Source organism: Terrapene carolina, unplaced genomic scaffold (assembly GCF_002925995.2).
Source record: "Terrapene carolina triunguis isolate 2854851 unplaced genomic scaffold, T_m_triunguis-2.0 Scaffold85, whole genome shotgun sequence".
NCBI lineage: Eukaryota > Metazoa > Chordata > Testudines > Emydidae > Terrapene > Terrapene triunguis.
Genome location: NW_020664436.1, coordinates 33466642 through 33473147, shown reverse-complemented (window position 1 = coordinate 33473147; position 6506 = coordinate 33466642).

Below are 6506 nucleotides of genomic sequence, written 5' to 3'. Positions count from 1 at the left end.
TAGATGGACATTGTGTTTTAAAAAAACAAAACAAAACAAAAAAACCTCCATGCTGTTTATGATAATTTCTTATTAAAGCTTATAACAAATAGTTCTACCCATATTTAATGTTTATAAATATTGTAAATATTAAAATAGTGTGATCTATCTACACGTGACTGATGGCAAGATTGTGACCTGGAATTTGCATTATGTACCCTCTCACTCCGTTGCAGTGGCTACACTGATCATGGGTAGCAGCACAGGAAGGAGAGCAGCCTCCATGGGGCTGTTGCATCCCAACCTGGTGCAAGTGGACTGGATGGAGTAGGGAGTAGGAGCCAGGGCTCTAGCCCTCGAATTTGGTGACGAGCGTAGTTATGCTGGCATGCCGGGGAAGGATGTTGTGCCAGGTATGGGTCTGGCACAGGGTATAGTGGGGGAAATGAGTAGGCAGGTTGTAACGCTGATCGTTTTACTCAAAACCTTTTCCTGCCCAGAGCTATTTTTGGGTTGGCTGACTACCTTCTCTGCCTCCAGAGCACAGCTTGTTAATTTAGGAACCTTCCGCCTTCAGTTTGTTGCACTGGGAAAACTCTACTTGCCAGGAAACTGAGAACAACAAACATGGGCCATTAGTTGGACTTTGGATAGTAACATCAGCCTCTCAAACTCATTGCATGACTGACTGAGCAAATGCTGTTTGGGCGGGTCGGGGGAGGTTTTTCCGCCCCCCCCCCCCTAGAATAGAAAAAGATGAGTCCTTGTTATCAGCCACTGAGTACAGTGATGTCAGGCAGCAATGTTTGTTGAGAGGGATAGCAAATGTCAGGAGGAATAGACAGCTCGTTTTCACAACGTCAGACGTGAGTGACCAGAAGTGCATATGAGGTTAGATGACCTTTGAACCCATGATGACATCTTAAGAATCAAATTAAATTTACTATACAAGGCACCGATATGAAGTAATAAATAGTATGTGGTAAAACTAATATCTGCCGTTTAGCCTATAAGCTATGCAATGCGCTATGTTATTGCTGAATGTGTCTCTTCATATAGGCAAAGTACCTTAGCAGTTACCTAAGCATATGCCTAATGTTAAGTACATGAGTAGTCACATTGCAATCGATGGGGCTACACACAGTCTAAAAGTTAGGCTTATGCTTGTGTACCTTAGATAAAGCATTAAGTCAACAGTTGGTAGTATGTGCTTGGTCATATAACAAGAACAAAAAAATTGCAGGATATTCATCTCAAGTGAATTACAAACTGTGATGTTGAAGTTGAAAATTTTACCCAACAGCCAATATGCTAATTCAAGCATCTAAGTGATTTAGGAGCATAAGACCCATTTTCAAAAGTGACTTAGGCACTTAAGAGCCAAATTCCAATTAGTCTTTTACTCCAAACTACCTAAATCACTTTTGAAAATGAGACTAAAACACTTCTGAAAATGTTACCATTTTATTTAGCTGGTCACTAGTGTTCTATGTTCCTGGTTATTCTTTGTTTCTGGGTATTGCATGCTCTTTTCTCACTTCATCATTGTCCTGATTCCCTTTTTGTTTTTGCTTCATCTTTGCAGGCAAGAAAATCCTAGGGAGAAAATTATCTACCTCCACGTGCAAACACAGGAAGTTGCACACTCCAAATGTGATCGGTCTTTGGCACAATAATACAAAGAGTTTTAAAATAACACACACCGTAGAACCTTGCTTCCTTTTATGCACCTCTGATCCCTGGTTCCACATACTTAAGGGTTTTTTCAACTTCATTGTCCAAAAGGCACAGCAAGCTACCAAGTACCTTCTTCCCTCTTACCATGTTATAGTATTTACATTTTAGAACAGTAGTTTTGAAACTTTTGGTTGCCAGTCACCGTAGACAACACACGTATCTGTTCAGATACTTGCACTGCCATCATCCCGGTAGTATCTGAGTACTTATTAATACAAAGATTACTTTAGGGTATGTCTACACTGCAACGAAACCCCAGGGTTAGTAGAACTTGAGTCAGCTGACCCATGTTAGAGCACTCTGGACTTGAAAGTCTACACTGGTTGATTATTAATCCTACATTAAGATTTTTCTGGGGTTGAACCTGGGCTCTGGCATCCACACTGCAGCACACTGACCCAAGTCAAACCAACCTCCTGAAATGTGGCCACTCTAGCCCTTTGACTGTGCACTGTGGGCAAACTTTACTGCCCACCCTGCATGCTACAGACAGTTTGAACGGCTCACCAACGCAACCTGCCGAGCAGTCATTTTGATCTTTGTGCTGCCAGCTACTGGAGCCAGCAAGATGGAGGAGGTGCCTTTTAACAAGCTTCTCCTTTTGCCTTTGCTCCTGTGTCAGGAAAGGGGCAGAGCTTTCATGAGGTGCTGGTGGATATTTCAGTGGTGTTTTCTGACCCACCAAAGGTACCTGATGGATGATGGGTTTCATGATGGAGCAGGAGGAGGCAGAGGAAGAAGAGTACCCTGGCTTGGCAGACCTACAGTGGCAAATGCTCCGCAGTATAATCAGCATATTTGTTGACGCCCCCTATGTATACTGGTGCTTCTGGCACAGCCTGGTGGGATCATATCGTTATGCAGAATGACCAGTAGTGGGTCTGGCTTGCTCCTACCCTCCAGTGTAGATGAGGGCACCCTTGCTGGTCCAGAAGCAGGTTGCTATAACCATCTGGAAGGTGGCTACCCCAGACTGCTACAGGTCTGTTGCCAACCAGTTTGGTGTTGGAAAGATGACTGTGAGTAAAGTGCCTCAGGAACCACCACCACCAATCAGGTGTGTGGTTTGCCCCAAGGTGGCGGGAACTAAAGATAATCCTGAGGTAATTGCTGGCTTTGAGAGAATGGAGGTTCCTAACTGCACTGAGGCCATTGACTAACCATTATCCAAGACCCCCCACAACTCCAGTTCAGTTTAGATTTCTGGTCTCAACTCTCACTACATCCCTTTGGAAGCCCCATTCATTTCCTCTTCCCATTCTAGTCTCCCTATTGGTCACTCCTTATTCATAGTGTGTCCTTCTCATTCCATCTGCACAGCAACCGCCTTCTCCATAAGCCTGATGGTCACTAGAAGTGAACCATTCAGATGCCTCTCCAGAGTGCCCCATCATCACAGTGTCTCTCTCAGATTCCAAGCACTTTGGGGCAGGGATGGTTTTCATTCTGAATCTTGTAGAGAGCGAAGCACACTACTGGCACTAAACAATTAACAATAATCCAGGTGAGAAGAGCTTGCAGCTGTGCCTGAAGATTCCTGCCAAACTCCTTCTGGGCCTGGTGGAATTTGTGGTGTAACCTTGTCCCAGAGGAATTGGCAATTGATGAAGTACAATGAGCTTGTTCTTGGTTTAGATTTGACTGAACTGCAATTAATTTTGAGATGTGTTATGAGTCCATCTAGGAGAGACCATGCCACCAACCTAACAAACCTGGTAACCCAGAAGTTTTCTAGTTTATTAATTTATCTAATGAGCACACGTAGAAAAGCTGTGTGCTGCAAACAAAATGGAAAAGACACGCAATGAGAACAGTTGAGTCTGAGAGGAATAAATCACTGAGTGCGAAGACCAAATGTAAAAATTTCTTCCAGGATTTGAATGTCTATAAATACAGCTGTGTTGTAATAAAAGCTGCATAGTACAGGTTCAGCATACCTAACTTCTTGGGGGTCACCTAGCAGTTCTAAGGATATTTACTTGCAGTGACAAGTGGCTTTATCTGCAGCATTGCTTTCCCAGCAAGCCTTTCCGGTCCAGGCTAGATTGTGACAAAATGACAGCTCTCATTAAGAATTCAATGGGTTTCTTTTGTGGCATTTTGGAATGTGACCTAAACCATCTGAAATTCCCCTTTAAGTGAACAATGAATTCAACGCCCTCTTCTTTAGTTACACTTGGAACTAGGATCCTGTTGCAGATATGCTGATTGCATTGGTGCTTTGAGCAGAATCGGGCCAGCGGTGTGCAGAACAATGAAGTGTGTATGTCAGGGTATATAGTGGTGTTGTAGCCATGTTGGTCCCAGGATATTAGAGATACAAGGTGAGTGAGGTAATATCTTTGATTGGACCAGCTTCTGTTGGTGAGAGAGAAGCTTTTGCATATTTTGAAAGGAGTATGTTCAAAGGGCTGGGAGATAGGCCTGGAATGTGAGAAGGAATGGGGGTAATCAAAAGCCCTAAACTGCAGAAGAAAGTAATATGGAGTAGGATAATATTGGAGTGAACAGTGAATGTGGGTAGACCTGGGTGGAGGAAAGTGGAGATGGCAGAAGGTCAGAGGCATGGAGATGGGCAAAGAAGAGAGCAGAATAAATGTGTGCTGCCTCATTCAGCGCTTCCAACCTCCAGTTACAAGCCCATTTTTTGTTGTTGTTCAGCTAGACTAACTGAAAACTAGATGCACGCAGGAAGCATTTGAATCTGTACTGGTACATTTCTTCATGCTGCATATTGTGAGTTGAAGCAGCCCTTCAGCCGTACTAGGAAGGCAATGGCTAAAATCCAGGCATCTCCCCCCACCCCCAATATCCGAATCCTGCACTTTTATCATTGCCAATCCCAGGATCTGGGGAAACTGGGTGCAAGAGCAAGAAGGAGGATGTTTGAATCTCTGTAACCTCCTCCCCAGGTGCTGGCTCTGGTGTGAATTCTTCTCTGGGTCTCCTAGCACTAGGGGGCAGCAGAGGCCAGGCTTCTTCAGTTCCCCTCCTAAAGGAGGAGGCAGAACAATTTGTCTCTGTTGTCCTCTGGGTAACGTGGGGAATGAAGAAGTGCTAGATACCTTCCCTGGGTCTCTTCTAGAAGCAGGGAATAAGCCAATTCCAGACTCATCTGGATTCCCACTCCTGACCTAATGCAAGGTGAAATCCTGGTGTAATGCAGCATGGCTGTAAGGCTGTGTGATTGCATCTGTGGGCCAGCCCCTACAAAGAGTCCAAGAACTCTACCGCTGCAGAGAGCTGATGATTATCCTGGAGCTAAATGCTGGAGACATTTGTCTAGTGATGATGTATGTGGATATGAACTCACTGTGGCAGGAGAAGCGGGGTTTGATTGGCGGGTGTGGCACGGATGATAGTCTTAAAAACAGTTATCTCCCATGCAGACAGGGACGCTCTGTTACAACATGGGGACTCTTCAGGTCTAGCGGCAGTCATGTTACTAAGTGAACACTAGCAGCATGTATACTCCAGTCCTATGGCAGGTACCAGTGCAAACATTAGATGGCTTCTAAAGACTCTCCTTGCCTTTATTTAAACTTTCTATTTGTTTTCTACAGGGGATGTTTTAAATGCTTTTAACATGGATGTGCTGGGCGGGGGCCTCATTTGCTCAAACTTTTTTGATGATGAAATATTTCTCTAATAGCTCTTTTCCTGAAGAACGGTAAGTTCCCGCCCACAGTGTGGGTGAAGAACAATGCTGGGTTTTTTGTTTTGTTTTTTTTTGGTCTGAGTCACACATCCCTTCCTTCGGGCCCAAATTGTGGCTCGGAGTTGGGAGCGATCAGAAGGGAAACACAAAGCCACAGATTAAATCACATGATCAGAACCATGTACAGAAGGAGAGCAATACTTGGCTTTACAGTATCAGGGTGTATGGGGGATCCTTCAGGCTCAGAAGCCCTACTGCCATTATTTTCCAACTAGAGATCTTTTGTGGCCCATCTCTCTCCTAGTCCTGATCTCACAGCTCCCCTGTGGTACCTATAGCGCAGGATTATGTGCAACAGTAATATTAGGAAAGTAATGAGGCTAGATGAGCATGAACTTTCTTTAATGCAATGGGAGCGGCTTCTTGGTACCATCCACCCATCCCCATTTGGTGTCTGTCTCTTCTCCTGAACCAGACGCCTTTACATTGGTCAGTAATGACTTGCCAGTTGTACTGCAGCCTGTCCTCTGCTCTGTTCTCTCCACTTTACACTTTGGTTCTGTGTATTCCTGTTTGCCCTCCAATTTTTGTATTCTCTGCATAGTTGATCCTGGCGAGATTTCTATCCAATAAAGGCTTGAAGATACCATGCAGGACTCGGAGAGCTGTTTATTTTTGTAATAGTTGGCCTACAAATAGCCTCTGGAAACCCTAGGGCCATGTCTACACTAGGGAGCTTACAGCAGTACTGTTGCAGCTGCACTGCTGTAAGATCGCTCATGTAGCCGCTCTATGCCGATGGGAGAGAGCTTTCCCGCCGCCATAATACAGCCACCTCTATGAGCAGCAGTAGCTATGGCAGCAGGAGATTGCACGCTGCCACTTATGCTGGTGAAATGTATGTCACTCGGGGGAGGGGTATGTTTTTTCACACCTCTGTGCGACATACATTTTGCCAGTGTAAGTGGTAGTGTAGCCATGGTCTGTGTTCTGGACTGAGCTATTGCTAGTAGCAATGATCAGTGGTCGAAGGCAGATGTGTGTCACAGATCCAACTCTGAGGAGGCTAACCAGTGGTCTGTTGTCCTAAGGATGTGTAGCAAGTATTAGAGCAGAATAAAGAAATGATGAC